This window comes from Monodelphis domestica, chromosome 3 (assembly GCF_027887165.1).
Source record: "Monodelphis domestica isolate mMonDom1 chromosome 3, mMonDom1.pri, whole genome shotgun sequence".
NCBI lineage: Eukaryota > Metazoa > Chordata > Mammalia > Didelphimorphia > Didelphidae > Monodelphis > Monodelphis domestica.
The window spans coordinates 51,252,522-51,272,201 of NC_077229.1; positions in this window are offsets into that span (position 1 = coordinate 51,252,522).

Here is a 19,680-nt window from a genome sequence, read left to right on the forward strand (position 1 = left end):
GAATTTTTGGATTAGTTTCCAGAAAGAAGCAGGTGACAAACTCTTCACTTCCTTGTCCATCCTTTAGGTGGTAGTTGAATGTTTCTGGTCATTTATTTTCTCTGACTTAATGCTGTTTAAAAAAGGTGGCTAGAAATTAAGAAGCCCTGTAATCTTCTCTCAAATATTCACTTATATTTATAAGCTTAAAGCATGTGATAAAAATGTTGGCCAAGAGAAGCTCCAATTATATGCTGTTTGTTTCTCACTATTCACACCTAGACATAAGAAATAGGCAGCTGGATTTGTCTTTAGGAGAGAGCCAAAAGCTACACAAGATCAAGAGAAAAGAGATAGAATCTTGGTTCAGAGAAGGGTTCCATTCAGTAGCAAATGAACTGGGAGATAAGAAATTGGGGAAAAGTAGAAAGCTTGGTGATCGTTTTTGCACCCTGGTAAAGAAACTGAGACCATCATAAAAATAAAAATAAAAATAAAATATTAGTTAGCAAAGCTGCAGAAGTGAGACTAATGTGTCAGCCACCCTGCTTTCCCTTCCTAGGAAGGAAATATGCACAGAAAGGAAAACCATCCCCCTAAATAGGAGTAAATTGCTAAGGAAGCTCTTTCCACCTAAAAGGAATATAGATAGGTGAATTTTCCAGACATGTAGTCAGCCTCCCTCCCTCTTTAAGATGATTGACAGCACAGTCTGCCTGCTCATAAGTGGCACCTAGTGGTTATTCAGGGTTATGAATAATTCTCTTTTCCAAATATACCTGTTATTGGTGTATAGAACTCTCAGGCAGGAAGCATGTTCTTTTAAAACAGATCAGTAATTGCTAGAGATTTTCCTGGAAGCATCAAGAAGCTAAATGAATTACCAAAGCTACATAGCAAGCACTCTTTGTAGGCAGAATAAAGATTTCTCTATCTCATATAGAGAATCTATTTCTATTTCTAACATAAAATATAAACTTGTAGACCATATAGCCTATCTATACAGGTATAAAGTCTTTGTATTTCTAATATCTAATATTTGAAGAATAATAATATTCTAATGTATCTGCTTACATGTATATGTGCATGTATGTATAGAGAGCACATGTTTATGTATATAAATACACATATAATGCACACATGTACATGTGCATATACAAATATGCATATGTGTGAATGTATATAATGCATAAAGTCATTGAGGGAATTTGTTTTGCTTGATTATGCATATTTGTTCAAAGAAATTGGATTTTCATTATTTTCCCTCCATGAAATAGGGGGATGGAAAGAGGAGAAAATTCATTTCTAGTGTTTTTAATAAGAATAAGTGTTGTTTTGTGTGTGTGTCAAAAGCTTTTTTCAGTAACTATCTATATAACATGATTTTTGTTGCTTTTGTTGTTTATATGGTCAACCAAATTAATAATTTTTCTACTATTGAACCGTCCCTGAATTTTTGATATAATCCCCACCTAATCATAATGTATGTTCCTTGTGATATATTGATATAATCTCCCTTCTAGTTTTTTATTTAAAATTTTTGCATAAAATATTCATTAGGAAAATTGGTCTATAGTTTTCTCTTCTCTGATTTTGGTCATCCTGATTTAGTTATCAAAATCGTATTTGTGTCATAGAGTAAATTTGTTGGACTATTTAATGTATTTTTAAAAAATAGTTTATTTAGTATTGGATTTAATTGTTCTTTAAATATTTTGTAGAATACAATTGTAAATTCATCTGGTGAACAGAATTTTTCTTAAGGAACTCATATTTAGCTTGTTCAATTTTTTTCTAAGATAGAGTTACTTAATATACTCTTTCCTCTGCTGTTAATCTAAGCAGTTTATATTTTTGTAAATCTCCATACACTTAACTTTGATCTTTTAGTTATATTGGCAGACTTTTGGATAAAATAATAGAATCTTTTAACTTTATCTTCATTGGTGGTACATTCTCCCTTTTCATTTTTAGTAATGCTGTTTTTATTTTCTCCTTTCTTTTTAAAATCTAATTAACCAATGATATATTTTTTATTTTTTAAAATAAAACAAGATCCTCATTTTATTTTTGGTTCAATTATCTTTACTTTAAGTTTTATTAATATTTCCTTTGATTTTCAGGATTTCTATTTTGGTGCATAGAGATTTTAAATTTATTATTTTTCTAGCTTTTTTATTTATATATCTAACTCATTCATTTACATTCTTTTTAAAAATAGGTATAAGGATTTAGAGATATAAATTTTCCCTTTTGTTTTCTCTACTTTAGCTATATCCCAAAAATTTTGGTATGTAGTCTTATTGCTTTCATCTTTAATAGAATCATTGGTTGTTTCTATAATTTGTTCTTTGTTCCACTCATTATTTGGGATAAGATTAGTTTCCAATGCATTTTTAATCTGTGCTTCTAAGACTCTTAATTGAATATAATTTTATAACATTATCGTCAAAAAGGGATGTGTTTCAAAATTCTGCTTTTCCAAATTTATTTCTGTGGTTTTTATGTCCCAATAAATGGTCAAGTTTTGTGAAGGTTTTATATACAGTTAAGAAAAAAAATATTTTCCTTTCCATTTCCATTAAATTTTGACATATCTAACTTTTCTAAAATTCTATTCATCTCTTTAACTTAATTATTTACCTTATGATTTTTTTTCTATTTCTGAAAAGGAAAGGTTGAGGTCCCCCACTAGAATAACTTTATTATTTCCTCCTACAATTTATAAAACTATTTGTGTAGGGAATCTGGATGCTAGGCCATTTGGTATGTATTTATATAGATATAGATATAGATATAGATATTAGTATAGATATTATATATATTAGTATAGATATTAATACATTCTCTGTGGTCACTGTTCAGTTGTATATGACTCTCCATGACCCCATTTGGGGTTTTCTTGGCAAAAATACTGGAAATGCTTTTGCTTTGAAATTTCCTTCTTCAGCTCATTTTACAGATGAGAAAACTGAGACAAGCAGTGTTGAATAAATTGACCAAAGTCCCTTTTAGTAAAATAGTAAATTGTAGTTTCTTTGATTCTCTCTTAATTTATTCTATTTGTGCTTTTGTTTTTTTTTCTGAGATCATGAAACTATAAGGATAATTTTAGTGTTGTGACTAGAAATCTAGATTTAAATGGTTGCCAAATAAAATTCCCAAGTCAGTCTTGAAATTATGAAGATTTTAATTAATATAGAGAGAAGGAATTAAGGAAAGGAGAGAGAGAGAGAATTAATTTAAACTGCTCTGGCTTAGGTTGAGCCAGGCAGTAGTTAAAGGCCTTGGCCAAAGTGGCCTTCCTGAGTCTAAAGGAGAGGGAGTCAGTCTTATCACTCACAATGAGACCATCTCCAAGCTGGGGTTCCATTCCTCCACTGAACTCAATCTCCTGATCTGAGTTCAGAATAACAACACCAAACTGAATTGCTTCAACTGACTTTTTACCCCTTCCTTTTAAAGAAATTTTCTCTTATGTCACCTCCCCTAAATTTTCACATCTACCAATCACAGTATACACTTTTTTCCAGGACTGCCCATTCTTAATTCTCACCACTCTTTAGTTCTCACCTTCTCTGGTTAGATTATATCTTCTGAGTACTTCACACTTCTTTGTTAAGTTTGCCTTTTGTGAGTTACTTGACCTTTTTGTTATTAATTTAACCTTTACAGGTACTTAACACCTTTTTGTATTAGATCTAAAAATAGACTTAGCTTAAGGTTCTGGCTTCTCTATAAGGTATGAGTTAAGTAACTTCATTGTTCAAACAGGAGTTTACAACTTTTATCTTCCCCTAAAATATGTCTAATTAGGGTGCAGTAATTTTAAAAGTTCCCAATACATTCCTGATTCTTGTTAGACAAGTATCTCCATTGTTACAATAAGGGAATAGCTAAATCAAATCTTCTAAAGTATAGTCTGAGCCGTTTTTAAGATTCACAATATACCCCTATTTTACTTCAGCTGAAGCATAATAGACCCTGTTCTATTTCCTTCTTTTAATTGTGTGTATGTTTCTGTTTCAAGTGTGTTTCTTGTAAGCAACATATTGTTAGACTCTAGTTCCTAAAAACATTCAATCTCCCTCTTCAGTTTTATGGATATGTTCAAAGCATTAAAATTCATAGTTATGATTAATGTGTATTTCCCTTCATGATATTTTCTTCTTATTTAATTGTATTAGGTACTTTATGAATATCCATTTATGTTTAGATTTTTATGTTCCTTTTGAATCTAAAGTTTGAATGTCAAATTTTTATTCAGCTCTCATCTTTTCAATAGGAATACCTGAAACTATTCTCTTTCATTAAATATCCATTTCCCCTCCCAAAGGATTATACTAAATTTTGCTGAATAGGTTTTCTTAGTTCCTTTGCTTCTGAAAAATCATATACTAAGCCCTACATGGGAATGCCTAAATCTTTTGTGATTCTGACTGTGGCTTTATGATATTTGAATAGTTTCTTTCTAGTTGCTTATGATATTTTCTCCTTGACCTGGGAGATATGGAATATGAATATAATATCCTCAGGATTTTAAATTATGGTTTCTTTTAAAAGACTCCAAAGTCCAGCATATGACTGGAGGATTCTTTTTATTTCTATTTTACCCCTCCACTTCTAAGATGCTATGGAAGTTTTCCTTTTAAATTGATTAAAATATGATGTCTAGGTTCTCTTTTTTTAACATAAACTTTAGGTAGTCCAATATGCTCTAGGGTACTTCTTTTTCTGATGAAATAGTTCACATTTTCTTCTATTTTTTTCATTCCTTTGGCTTTGCTTTTGATTCTAAATATTTCATATAATCATTTGCTTCAGGTGGTTTAATTCTATTTTGTTTTATTTTTTCCAATTTCAAGTAATTTAAAAAATACTTGTTGAAAAATTTTTAAATTCCAAATTATCTTCCTCACCCTGCATTGAGAATGCAAGTAATTTGATATGGGTTCTACTTATGAAATTATGCAAAACATATCACCATACATATCCTTTTTTTTTTTCTTTGTTCTCAGGACATTGTCAGTGCTCATTCCTCTGGATTGTCTGGGTCATTGTATTGCTGCTAGTAGAAAAGTCTATTACATTTGGTTGTGCCACAATGTATCAGTCTCTGTGTTATATATATATATATATATATATATATATATATATATATATATATACACATATACATATATATGTATATATATATATATTTTAAAATTAATTAATTTATTTATTATGACCATTTAAATGTTATAACAAATTTTCACACAAGTTTTCCCAAGTTACATGATAGAACTTATCTCCCTCCTTCCCTTCCCTTACCCCTTCCAGTGTTGGCATGTAAATTGATCTGGGTTACACATGTATTATGATGTAAAACATATTTCCACATTGTTCATTTTTGGAAATGAGTAATCTTATGAAGCCAAAATCCCAAAACATAAATCCCCAAAAACAACTGAAAAAACATATGCTTTCATCTGCATTCTGACTCCAACAGTTCTTTCTCTGGAGGTGAATAGCATTCCTTATAATCAGTCTCTCAGAATTATTTTGATTCTACCTCTCAAACATTTAAAGAATAATTAATCCCAATACGATGTAAATTATTTTGGGAAATAGGCAGAGAAGGAATCCTACTAAATTCTTTTTAGGACACAAATATGGTACTGTTACCTAAGCCAGGAAGAATGAAAACAAAGAAAGGTATTACAGGTCAACTTCATTAATTAATATAGATGAAAATATTTTAAATAAAATATTAGCAAGGAGACTACAACAGTATATCACAAGGGTCATTCAATAGGACAAGGTGGCATTTATATCAGGAATGCAGGGCTGGTTTAATATTGGAAAAACTATCAGCATAATTGACCATATTAACAAGCAAACTAACAGGAATCATATGATTATCTCAATAGATGCAGAAAAAGGATTTTGACAAAATACTACATCCATTTCTATTAAAATGCTAGAAAGCATAAGAATAAATGGACCATTTTTAAATGATTAGTATCTACCTAAAACCATCAGCAAGTATCATCTTTAATGGAGATAAGTGAGAAGCCTTCCCAGGAAGATTGAGGGTAAAGCAAGGATGTCCATTATCACCAGTATTAATATTGTACTAGAAATGTTAGCTTTAGCAAAAAGAAATGGAAAAGAAATGGAAAGAATTAAAGTAAGCAATGAAAAAAACTAAAATATCACTCTTTGCAGATGATATGATGATAAGATATGATATGATGCAGAAGAGAATTCTAGAGAATCAACTAAAAAGTTGAAATAATTTCAGTGAAGTTGCAGTATACAAAATAAATTCACATAAATCATCAACATTCCTATATATTACCAACAAAGTCCAGCAGCAAAAGATATAAAGAGAAATCGCATTTAAAATAACTCTAGACAATGTAAAATACCTGGAAATGTACTTACCAAGACAGAGGTATTATATGAACACAATTACAAAATTATTTTCACACAAATAAAGTCAGATTTAAACAATTGGAAAAATTTTGATTTCTTATGGGTGGGCTGAGTTAATATAATAAAATCAACAATTCCATCTAAATTAATTCACTTATTCAGTGCCATACCACTCAAACTACCAAAAATTATTTTATAGAACTAGAAAAAAATAATAATAAAATTCATTTGGAAGAATAAAAGGTCAAGAATATCAAGGGAATTAATGAAAAAATAATATGAAGAAAGGTGGTCTAACATGACCATATCTCAAATTGTGCTATAAAGCAATAATTATCAAAATGTCTGATACTGGGGGCAGTGGGGTGACTCAGTGGATTGAGAGTCATGCCTAGAGATGGGAGGTCCTAGGTTAAAATCTGGTACCATCTCACACCTATCAGACTGGCCAATATGGTAGCAAAGGAAAGTGATGAATTTTGGAGAAAATTTGGTAAAATTGGGACACTAATGCATTTTTGGTAGAGTTGTAAACTGATTCAATCACTATTGGTATGGGGGGGGGCACAATTTGGAACTATGCCCAAAGGGCCATAAAATTGAGCACAGCTTTTGATCCTATAATTCCATTACTGGATCTGTATCTCAAAGAGATAATAAAAAGGAGAAATGACCCACATAAAAGATATTTATATCAGTTCTTTTGTGGTGGCAAAGAACTAGAAAATGAGATGTTCATCAATTGGTCAATGACTGAACAAATTGTGATATATTTTGATAGCACAAATACTTGTGCTATAAGACATGATGAACAATATGGCTTCAGAAAAAGGTAAAAAGACCTACATCAATAGAGATAGAGTACTGTGCCTCACTCCCCTACCCCCAGAGACCCTGTTCTGTGCCCCTCCCTCCAACCATGTACTAGGTATGCTCTGCCCCTCTGCCCTTACCCCACACAGGAGAGGGAGAAAGTGCTTCCATTGAATTCCCAGATGGAGGGGTGAGTGAAGTGAGGGATGTCCTCAGTGAGTGTAGAGAAGGGGGGGGGGGAGTGACCCAAGCATGCTTTGTTTCTTTCCAGTTCTGCTGCCTGTGAGCTGCTGAACTTACCCTCTATGAACTCCCATTGGGCTGCTGGACAGAGGAGTGGGTGATGTGAAAAAAAAATGTTTTGGGGCAAAGAGGGGGAAGGGAGAAGCTCCACCCAAGTTCCTCTATCTTTCTAGTAACAAATTCTGGGAGTGGGAGTTGAGAAGGGATGGTAGCCAAGTGCCCACAGAGAGCACTCTACATTCCATCTTTGGCACCTGTGCCATAGGTTTGCCATCAATTGACTTACATGAGCTGATGCAGAGTGAAATAACCAGAACTGGGAGAACATTGTACACAGTAACAACAATATTGTACAAGGATCAATTGTGAAAATTTGACTACTCTAGCAATGTAATGATCTGGGATAATTCTGAAAGATTTATTACAGGGAACGCTATCTCCAGAGAAAGAACTGTTGGAGTCAAATTGATGAGGATCAAAGCATATTAATCCTTCATATCAGATGTAAGGGAGAAAATGGGGTTATTTATACAAAGGTTGGACTGGATTATTTAAAAGTGTGGTCTCCAGGAATTTAATTTATTCCAAAGAGATTTATTTATAATTTATTTACAAAATGTAGAAAGAGTCAAGTAAGAAAATCAGAGAGAGGATAGGGTAAGATATCTAGCCTAAGCACTAAGTAATTTACTTCTGGTTCCCTAGCCCAACCCAGGCAGAGAGAGTTGGTTCTTAGCTGGCCTTGGCAGTGCCAAGGACTTGGGGAAATCTCTTCAGAAAAGTCCAGCAGTTAAGAGTCAGCTTTTCGTTCACCACATGTCAGTCCAAAGGAAGAGATTTAAGAACAGTCTCACCAGGAACTTCTTCTTTGAGTCAATTCTAATGAGAGTAAGGTTCAAGTGTCCCCCCCCCTCCGCCCCCCGCCATTCTTCCTTTCACTGTAGAAGCTCTTGTTCATCTCCCATGTGGCATAATTTAATCCTATTACCCCTCTGCCTTCTTCATTCTCCCAGGGCATCCCTTCTTATCACTGCATAATTTAACTTTTTTTTAAATATCATCCTATCAGAGTCAACTCACAACCATGTTCTCTGTCTATGTACACTCCTTCTAACTGTCCTGATAATAACAAAGTTCTTAGGCATTAAAATTATAGTTTTCCTATGTGGGAATACAACTAGTTTAACGATATTGGGGCTCAGTCTCTTGTCATTTTTCTCTTTCTACCTTTTTATGTTTCTCTTGAATCATATTTGAAAGTCAAATTTTTTATTTGGCACTGGCCTTTTCATAAGGAATATTTGAGAGTCCCTTTTCACATTAAATTTTTATTTTGCCTTCTAAACAATTATATTCAGTTTTTCTGGGTAGATGATCCTTGCTTGTAATTCTAGCACCTTTTGCTCTGAAATATTATAATCGAAGTCCTCTGGTCCTTTATTGTAGATACTGCTAAATTTTATCTTATTCTGACAGTGACTACATAAAATTTGAATTGCCCAGCATATTATTGTAAAGTTGTTTGGAGTGAAATGTTGGCTAGAACCTCTCTTCTACATTTTGGCTCTTTCACAAACAATCATATTACTAAGGTAATTTAAAGTTAATTCTACCCAGCATTTCCTTTATTTCTGTTGGTAGAACAAGATTAATGATTCCCATTTACATAGTATTATAAAGTTTATCAGTCATTTCACATATATTATTTTCATTTTATTGTTATAACACCTTCCTGATATGAGAATTATTGTTGTTGTTCTTATTTTCTAGAATAAAATGAATATTAATGAGATTAAGTGACATGTTCAATGGCCTCAATAATATAATTGGTGGTTGGATTTGAACAAGGTCTTCTTGCTTCTGTTTCTAGAAATCTGTTCATGTTGTCTCTTCATATAAGAATATAATGTCCCTAGAATTTAAAAGTACAACTGGAGGCTTCTGGATTTAAGAGAGAGATTGTGCCTCAGAGAATGTGAATTCTCTCTCAAACCCTAAGGCAGTGCATAGAAAGTAACCATTTTGACTCCTATAATAAATAGTTAGAAGCTGAAAAGATGAAGGGATAATATCCAAAATGCAAAATGTTTATCAAATTCAAAATTTGGAAAAATAATGGGAAAGTCAATGGATGAAAACTGGGTTTATTCTGACCTATCTTTCTTGAATGTTCTGGGCATATTGCCCCCTCCCCCTTATTTGGATTTCTGGCATGCTTAAAACAAGCATGGTTTAATTTTTTTTGAAGATATTCCTTCTTCAAAAACATTGTTTCTGCTGTGATAAAAATTATTATCTTCTAAGAATTGCATACTCCTGTGCTTTAAAAAATTCACTACAAGCCCTTGGCAGAACCTTGCTGAACAAAAGAGAATGGTCCCCACCCCAATCCTAGTAAATTTTCCCTTCTATCAAAGAAAATTAGCAAAGCAAAATCTGTGTACATAGTAACCAAGTCTTAGAGCATATGTACAATTTCACAGCTATAGTAGCACAGTTCTCTAGAAAGGAGGGAAGTGCATTTCTTCATCTGCTCATTATAATGGACAATTATATGGTATAGAAAATAGAATGCTGGATCTTTAGTCAGGAAAATTTACATTTAAATCTTTTCTTAGACACTTACTCACTATGTGGCCCCCAGAGAAGTGACTTAACCTGAGCTTGCCTCAGTTTCTCATCTATAAATTGAAGATAATTATAGTTCCTGTGTTCCAAGGTTATTTTTAGGATAAAACGTGTTAATGTTTGTAAAGTCTATTGCAATCCTTCAAGCATTCTATAAAGATTAGATATTATTAAGCACAATTTATTAAATAACTGGAAATTAAGTCATTAACTATCTATTGGGGAACACCCAGACAAAGTATGGCATATAAATATAATGAAGTATTATTTTGACACAAGACATATTGAAAGGAAAGAATACAAAGAAGATAGCATCTTTGAAATGATGAAGAGTGAATTGAACAGAATTAGGGTAATGATATAGCTCTAATAACTCTGCTATGAAAATATTGTAAATGAAAAATTTTGAAATACTTAAGAATATTCATCAATTCAATGACCCACCATGTCTTCAGAAGACTAATGACAAACATGGTACCCTATCACCTGAAAGAGAGGTGAACTCAGGATATACATTTTCAGGTTTGACTAATGTGAATTTCTTTTACTTGACTATGATTATATGCTACACAGATTGTGCATTGTTTAGTTTAATTTGGGGTGGGGATTTGTAGGAAAAGATATCATTACAAAAAATAAGTAAAGAAAAAAAATTAGCAAAGCATTTTAAGTGTTCAGAAAAGAAGTCCCACGGGTTCAGGGCCAGCCTTGCTCACAGCTCAAAGAGTACTCAGTTAGGTGTGACAACAAAGGCATAAATGAGTGATGGAAGACAGCTATGTGTATCAGCCTAGAGCCAAGCTTTGCATGGAACTGCTTTACCAGGCCCAGGGTTGACTTTTATTTTTATACCCCAATGAATACATATTTTTGGCACACAGCTACATTATTCAATATACATGTTCAAGGCATATAATTAGATAAGTGATACATTAACTTTTAACAAATCCTTTGATCAACATTCTGTGATCATTCTATATGCATATATTGTTACTATTGATTTTGACAACATACACAAAACTTTTGTAAAAGATAAATGATTTCATCACAGGCAGCATAGCTAGAGGTCAGTTTTTTTTCATTAACCTGTTAGGTGCTTGGGCTTGTGGACAATCAAAGAAAATTATTTGTTACTTTTAATAAAAATAGATAACCAATAAGAAATTCTAGAAGACAATCAACAAACATTGTAGCTAAGTCAAAGGGGTAATAGAAACACAACTTAGTTTTAATATTAGGCTAATTTTATTTCAGGGTTTCATGGGGAGTTTCCAAGATGGATTTTAGTTAGTAAATCAAGTCACTGAGGCAGGGTGTACAAGCCTCTCCCTAGGATGATTGATGTACTGGCTTAAGAGAATTTTTTCTGTGCATGGGAGTGGGGGATTTCTGAGCACAGCTTTGTTAGAGGTTATATGCATAAGCCAGCATATTAGGACACACAAATATCATACAAACATAACACTTCCCCTGGACTCACTTTTCTAGCTACTACAAGAACCAGCAAGTTGGGAATCTAGAGGCAGGCTAAATATTTCCAGGAGCAATCCTGTGGTTGTTACTTTCTGGTTATTCTGCCTGCCTACTGGAACCCTCCTGGTAGTCTCACAGTGCTATTACTGATGAGTCCCCATCTAGTGTGCTCCCCAATTGACTAGCTAGTCAATCAATAAGACATTGTGCTAAGTGATGGTGATACAAAGAAAGCCAAACGATAGTTTCTGCTCTAAAGGAGCTCTTGGTAAGAATTAATTAGCTTTTAGGGAGGTGTATTTTTTATAGTAAGAATAATTGGTATAAAAACATACCCCCCCCAAAGTCTTTGATACACTTTCACAGTCCCTGGGGAGAGAAGACTCAAATTTATAAAGCAAATGTAACACATAAGATAATTACATATTGTAACTCAAAGAGTAAGTCATAACTATTGTTTATTATCTTATTTTATTATTATATTACATATGACAATTATTTTCTTCCTGTGTGGAGTCCTCATGAACTTCTCCTTTGGTGCTGATCTCTGTTGGGCTTCAAACTTCAGTGACCTTGGAGATTCCTCAGGTTTTCTGATTTTTGTTTATCTAGTTTTTCCTTTGCTCCCAATATAGGTACTATGATCAGCCATTGTGGTTTAAGGGATAATAAAGGTAATCAAAAAATCTTCTGACCTTTTGAAATTCTTGAGGTCATCTATTCTTCAATAAGTAGTTGAGAAAGGAGAGAGAGACTATTCCCAAGTGTTTTCCTCTGTCATTCAGCTAGAGCTGCTTCACCATTAGTCTGCACTGTTATAGGAAAGTTGGATTCCAAATTGGTTTGTTATTTTATCCAAACTCCATGGGGCATGACTAGTTTTCTTCAACAAAAAGGCATCTTCTAAGTGCTTTTCATTCAATTTGTACCTAGCTTCTTTCTTTGATTGATTGTGTAACTTAATCAGAGGTATTCTTACCTTTAAAAAGGGGTAGGAGACCAGGCAAAGAGTGTATTGTTGTTAGCTGCATTGATTGAGGTTAAGGGAAATGGAACACCCCCAAACACAAACAAAATTTCTCCACACAGCTGCCAAAGTGCTTTTCTCCAAGCAGAAGTATGAATATGCTAATCTCATATTCACTATTATGTAGTGGTTCCCTATTGTCTCCAGGATCAAAGAAAAAAGTCTTATTTGCCATTTAAAACTCTTCACTACTCTACTTGAACATGCATTTTTGCCCTTTTAATATATTATTACCCTACACACATGTTGCATTCCATGCACATGGGCTTTATTACTGTCCTTCACACATGATATTCTATCTTGAAATTTTGTGCCATTGACTTGTCAGTCATTCCTTGCTCATGTCCAACTCCTAAAAGCAACAATTCATGCATGATCTTCTCCATGAGGATTTTCCTGATACCCATAGCTGCCCCAAATCCTTCCCTTCTTCCATAATCCATTGACATATTTTATATAATTTGTATACATCTATATATGTCTATGTTATAGCCCCCAAGAGAATGGAAATTTCTTGAAGTCAAGAAACATTACTGGCGTCCAGCTAGGTGGCTCAGTGGATTGAGAGCCAGGCTCAGAGATGGGAGGTCCTGGGTTCAAATCTGATCTTGGGCACTACCTAGCTGTGTGACCCTGGGCAAGTCACTTAACCCCATTGCCTAGCCCTTACCACTCTTCTGCCTTGGAGCCAATACACAGTATTGACTCCAAGACAGGAGCCAATACACAGTATTGACTCCAAGACAGGAGCCAATACACAGTATTGACTCCAAGACAGAAGATAAGGGTTTTAAAAAAAGAATTCTGCAAAATTTTCTAAAATTTAAAAAAAGGATCTTCACATTTGAAAACACTTGAAATTAGGGTTTTATTGGAAAAGCTACAATTTTTTCTTTTACACACAGGCATTAGCTATTTATTAAAATATTTGCTTATACTTACAAAGCAGTTTTAGTATAGCAATTATTTTTATGCATTTTGTTACTTAGTTATCACAACATTCTTATGACATAGGGACTACCATAATTTTCATTTTAAATGATTTCCTTGGATGAGGAAACTGAGGCTAAGTGAAATTAAGTAAGGTCTACAGGCTCACTTAACTGGTAAAGGGTTTAAGGCAGAATTTGAACACGATTGTCCTTGACTCAAAGTACAATTCTCTATCTACTCTACTGCCTAGCTATCCCAAAGAATGGGTATCAGCTAAGAACTCATTTTTTGTATCCAATTTTTACTTACAATTTCCGTTAAGATCCTATTGTTGCTCACCCTTCATTTGGAAGAGGACCAAATGACATCATGAGTTGATATCATAATGTTATCATGAATTGGATTTAAGTAAGGCAAAGTTTCACAAAGTTGTCAGCCTCAGTCTCTCTTCCAGAGTCATAGATTAACAGTGACAGGAAAAAAAATCAAGATGACTGATGATGACTCAGGACATAGTGGATGATGACCTTGGCATCTTTAATATCTGATCAAACTTGAAGCTTCCCACAATACTTGTTTCAGCCACCTTTATGACTGCTGAAACAAATTGTTATCTTCTGCCTATTCTTATTAATAGGTCTTCACATGCTTGGAGAAGACATTTCCCCTAACTCACCAGTGGGTTTGGGGTCTATTTATTACCCCTCAACCTGGTTTGGTCCATCTGTCAAGAAGGGTTTTTTTAATGTGTAATTGCTGCACATGCTATAGCTTCTTGGAGCCATAGATGAGAGTTGGGTGAAAGGTAGACATCAAAAGTGAATAAGCAACCATTAAAAGGAGCTGGCATTCCCTCTCATCAGAAGTACTAGCCCTTCCTGAACACTCTATACATTCTTAATATCCTGTACCAATTCTTTCAATCCAGAATGAGGGTGAGCCCGAGTTGTCAAAAGAGAGAGTGGCAGAGCCCCATCTCTTCCTGGTTCTATCCACCTGGAAAGCTTTCTTTGATAAATACAGTTGTGTCTGCCATCTAAGGATTAGCCTAGCTAAATTCAGAGAATATTATTGCCAGGTAAACCCTTGGGATGATGAATTTTTCATCCATAGAAACTCTCTGAATTATGGACAGTTTGTGATCTGAGAATGTAAAGAGAATAGCCAGCTATAAAGATGAAACTGTAGATTCTAGCAGGACCAAAGTAAGTAGAAGTGGTACAGTATCCCAAAGAAGACAGAGTGAATTGTCTGGAAATATGTGTAGGGAGGTATTTGGGGAGAGTGGGGAAGACTTGTGGAGTTGTTGTGACAATTTACTGTTGCTCAATTAATCTACTACAGGTTTTGATTTCACATTTCTATTGGAAGGTGAAGGAAAAGTCTCTATTTGCTCGGATCTGATAGAAACCTTCTGACAAAAGAATTGGATGACATCAATTCCCTCATGATTTGAGTTGGGCCAAGACTGTTTAGACTCCAATTTAATTACAGGGGGGCCAAAGCGAAGATAATGCCTCATTGCTGGTCTAGAGACCCAAGCTCAGAATTTTAATTTATCATCTCCATAGACAAAGAATATAAATTATGCTATTCATTACATTGCACTCAACTCAATGGAAGTTATTCAAAACAGAGGTTTTTTTTTTTTGTTCAAATCTGAAACTAGATTAATTAATGCAATGGATGGGATGCATTTATCAATATCACTTTTCATAAATCCCAAGGAAGCTCACTGTAGCTTGTTGCAGCTTTATGGAATTCAAGCCAAAGCTATTAAAACATGTCTCCAGGGCTCTTAGTGACTGGAGAGTAAAGGAATTCAGGTGTTATATATGACTGTTGGATTTTCTCCCCTGATATCCCTCGACATATAGACATTGTTTTTTTTGAAAATCTGAAGTCTCATCCAAAGACAGGGCAGATAAAGGCCTTGTAGTCCTTAAAGCTAGTTGGTCAGCAACTCCTGACAGCCATGCTAATGCAAAATGAATTAACATGTCATATCCGAACTTCTCAACTTCTCATGTCAGAGGGCAAGCCAAAAAAAGAAAAAACTTTCAATATAATAACTGCATTTTTCAGCACTCTACTTAGAACTCCATTGACCTATGCTTTTTTTTTCTATTATAGAAGGTTAACAGAAAATTACATGGACATTTCAGTTACTTTGAGAATTCTATTACTAAGGTTCAGTTTAAGTGTTTGAATTGGATGGGAAGGTTGGACCATTGGAGGAATTATAGAAATAGTTTTCTTTTCTCCATTGTCCCTTGGTGGCTATGTATGGGAAGTAGTATAATCCCAGAGGGGACAATATCTCAATTTGGAGTCAGGGGATCCGAATTCAAATTCTATATCTGTTCCTTGATAACTGAGGATTAGTTGTAAATACAATGGATATGGTTAAATTTCTGAAAGAATAGGCATTAATGTTGCATTAATCAACATGGGAAGGGGTCACTTAATCTCAACTTCAGTTTAATCATCTGTTGAACTGTTATCTATGATATGGAAAAAATATCTACACACAATGGTGAAGGTATATGAAAATGGGAATATGTTCTCTTGATTTTTTTTTAAAGTCAAGAGGACAAATTGTGCAAGCATTAGGCCAATAAACTTGACTTTGGTTCTTGAGAAAATTCTAGAACTGATTATCAAAGACATGGTTGGCAAAAATCCAGAAAGGGAAGTAGTGATTACAAAGAGACAGCCTGTATTCATCAAGAGCAGATCTTGGCGAGATACTCATCAATTGAGGAATGGCTAAACAAATTGTAGTATATTATTGTAACAGAATACTATTGCACTTTTTAAAATGACAAACAATTTCAAAAGATTTCAGTAAACCTTGGACAGATTTATATGAAATGGTGTGTGGTGAGATGAGTAGAACCAGGAGAGCATTGTATTCAGTGATAGCAATACTGTGCAATGAACACCTATGAATGACTTTAGTATTATCAGCAATATAAGGATCCAAGACAACTCCAGAGGATTCATGATGAAGATTGCTATTTACCACCAAAGAAAGTAATTATGGTGTCTCAATGCACACTGAAGATCACCATTTTCCTCTCTTTCTTCAAGAGTTTTCTTTTTTAGTGGTATGTGCCTTCTTCCACAACATGATAAATATGGAAATTTGTATTACATGGTAGCATATGCATAACCTATATCAAATTGCTTACCAACTCAGGAAAAGGAAAGGAGATACAGGGAAATAATTTGCTGGGAAAGAATTTTGAACTCAAAATGTGAGAAAACAAATAATAAAAATTGCTCTGATATGTGAATGGGAAAAATAAAATATTATTGAAAAATTTTGACTATCTTAAAAAAAGGTCATACCAGACTTAATTAAAGGAATTATGAAACTAGTAGATGAGAATACCAAAAGTATGGTTTACCTAAATTTTTTATAGCTTAATACAGCTCATCTTATTCCCTCAGAAAATATGGGAAAAATATGGATTAGGAAACAATAGAAATAGACAGATTAAGGATTAGATGAATGGTTTGACCTAAAAGGTAAAAGTAAAATGGTTCAAGTTAACATGGCCAGAGGTCTCCAGTGGAGCATTTTCATAATTTGTGTTTGAGACAGATTGTTAACATACAAAAACATAATGCATGATTTAGATAAAGTCACAGATGATATGTTCATCAGATTTGAGCATAGTACTAATTTAGACAGAATAGATATCATATTGCATGCTGGAATCAGGATCAGGAAGGATTCTGATGGACAAGAGTATTGGGCTGTATATAAAAGGATGAAATACAAAAGGAAAAATATAAATCTTGAACCTGGACACAAGAAAAATTAGCATCAAATATATGGTGAAGAAAACATGAATATCCAATAGTTCTGAAAAATATCTAGGAATTTTAGCAGGGAGGACAAGAAATTGGAGTCAGTAGTAAGATGGAGATTCCAAAAAACTAAAGGAATCTTGGACTGCATTGAGAGGGTGTAGACAGCTCCCACAAATTATGAGGTGATAGACACACCATACTTTCCCCTCATTCAATTTCATCTGGAGTATTTTGCTCAGTTCTAGACACGGTGGCTAAGGATGTTGGTAAACTGGAGTGTTTAAAGAAAGATAACAAGAATGGCAAAGGGTCTTGAGTACATGACATGGAGAACCATTTAGAGGAAATGAGAATGTGAAATTTCCCTCTGGCCTCTGCATCCCAGCCAAACTATTCTCTCTATTCCTGGCACTCCATTATAGGGATGTGCAGGAGCCAACTTGGACCAGCTCACAGGATCTGATTGTCAAATTTTCAGTATGAATACTTGTATCTCAGAAATTATAAAACTCTAAAAATCAAGACTTGATTTATTGGTTTGTTGATTATCTAGCCTCAAGAAAAGATGGAGAAACCATAATAAAGCAGATTAAATTTAAAAGTATATCTGATGTGTATTTTTTCTGAGCTGGTTGTAAAACATTTACCAGAATGCTGCTTCTCTCTTATCTCTGTGTTTTTGAATGAGTTGCCACTCACAACCAAAATGGACTTTGTTAAGGGTAAATTTTAAGGTTGAGACTGAATATATTTTTTTGAGATCAACAGGGATTTAAAATCTAAATCCCAAAGAAATATCCAAGAATGGAATTTTATGGTGGTTTATTTATAATAGAAGGAAGAAATTAAGAATGAGGGAGAGAGAGAGAGAGAAAGGGAAGAAGATCTGCTCTGGCCTGGTTTGAGCCAGGGGGAGTTCAGAGGCCTCAGCCAAAGGGCCTTTCCAGAAAATTAAATCTAGCTAGGCTTCCAGCCATGAGGCCTCTTCCAAGATGAAGAGCCTCCTTGGAGGCTAGTGCCTCCAGAAAGAACCAAGGAAAGGGGAGTCAGCCTTAACACTCACCACGTGGTCATCTAAGGGAAGCAGTCTGAGGTCCCACACTCCAGCCCTCCAAGCTAAGTTCGAATGTCAAAGTCCCTCTCACAGGAAATGATATGAAATATAAAAGCAGTTCTTTAAATCACTTCCTGTGTTTCACATGTAGCAATTGTGGCTTAAACTTGGCTTTGGACAGCCCAGGGGGTCAGTTAGTTGTTTCTGATTTGTCACTTGCTAGCATATGCGGATCATAGAGCTTCCTCCTCCTCACTTAACCTTTGAGTGGGGGTGTATTCATTCCTGGTTGCTAAAATTCTAAAAAACTAAGCAGGGTGGAGTAAATCTAAAATTCACAACTTCTCCATTCTGTCTTTAATGATTCCTCTCTTCCTTCAAGGTTCAGATGAAGCATAGCATTCTCCATGCTACCCATTCCAATCCACCCAATGACTCAGGCCCTCTGCCCCTAGTTACCTTATACATAACTTCTTTGCATTTTAATATTTATTATTAAATAATATAATAATGATATAAACTGATGCAAAGTTAAGTGAGCAGAATTAGAAGATTGTACTTAGTGACAGCAATATTGTACCATGATCAGTTATGAATAAATGTATTTATTCTCTATACATACATAGAGAATATTATTGTCTCTCCCTTTAGAATGCAATTTCCTAGTGAATATTGTTTCATACATTCTATTTTTATGCCCAGTTCCTATGCTCAGCTTTCCTATGCTGTTTTCAGTCATGTCCCACTTTCCTTATCCACATTTGGTATTTTCTTGGCAGAGGTACTGGAGTAGTTTGTCATTTCCATCTCTATCTCATTTTACAGATGAGGATTCAAAGGTATACTGGTTTGAGTAACTTGCCCAGAGTCACAGTGTTTGATGCTGGCTTTGAACTAAAGTATTCCTGACTACAAGCCTGGCACCCTATCTGTGGTACCACCTCAACGACCTATTTTGTATGTAATAGCTATTTTAACAAATACTTGTCAAGTGATTGATAAAACTCATGAGAGACATGATAGTTATCATCAAGTAATTTAAGAGACTGTCATTGAAGGAAGGCATTATATTTATACAGCTAGTCCCCAGAGGGGGAAACTATGAATAATGGGTGGAAATTGCAAAGAAGTTAATTTAGACTGAATATCATAAAAACAACTAGAACAACCACAAAAACTTGCTAATGATTACAATTGTCCAAGGAAGAAATGACTTGCTTCTACATATAATGAGTCCCTTCTTGGAAGTCTCCAAGCAATGGTTATCTAGTTTGTTTGAAAGTCTCTT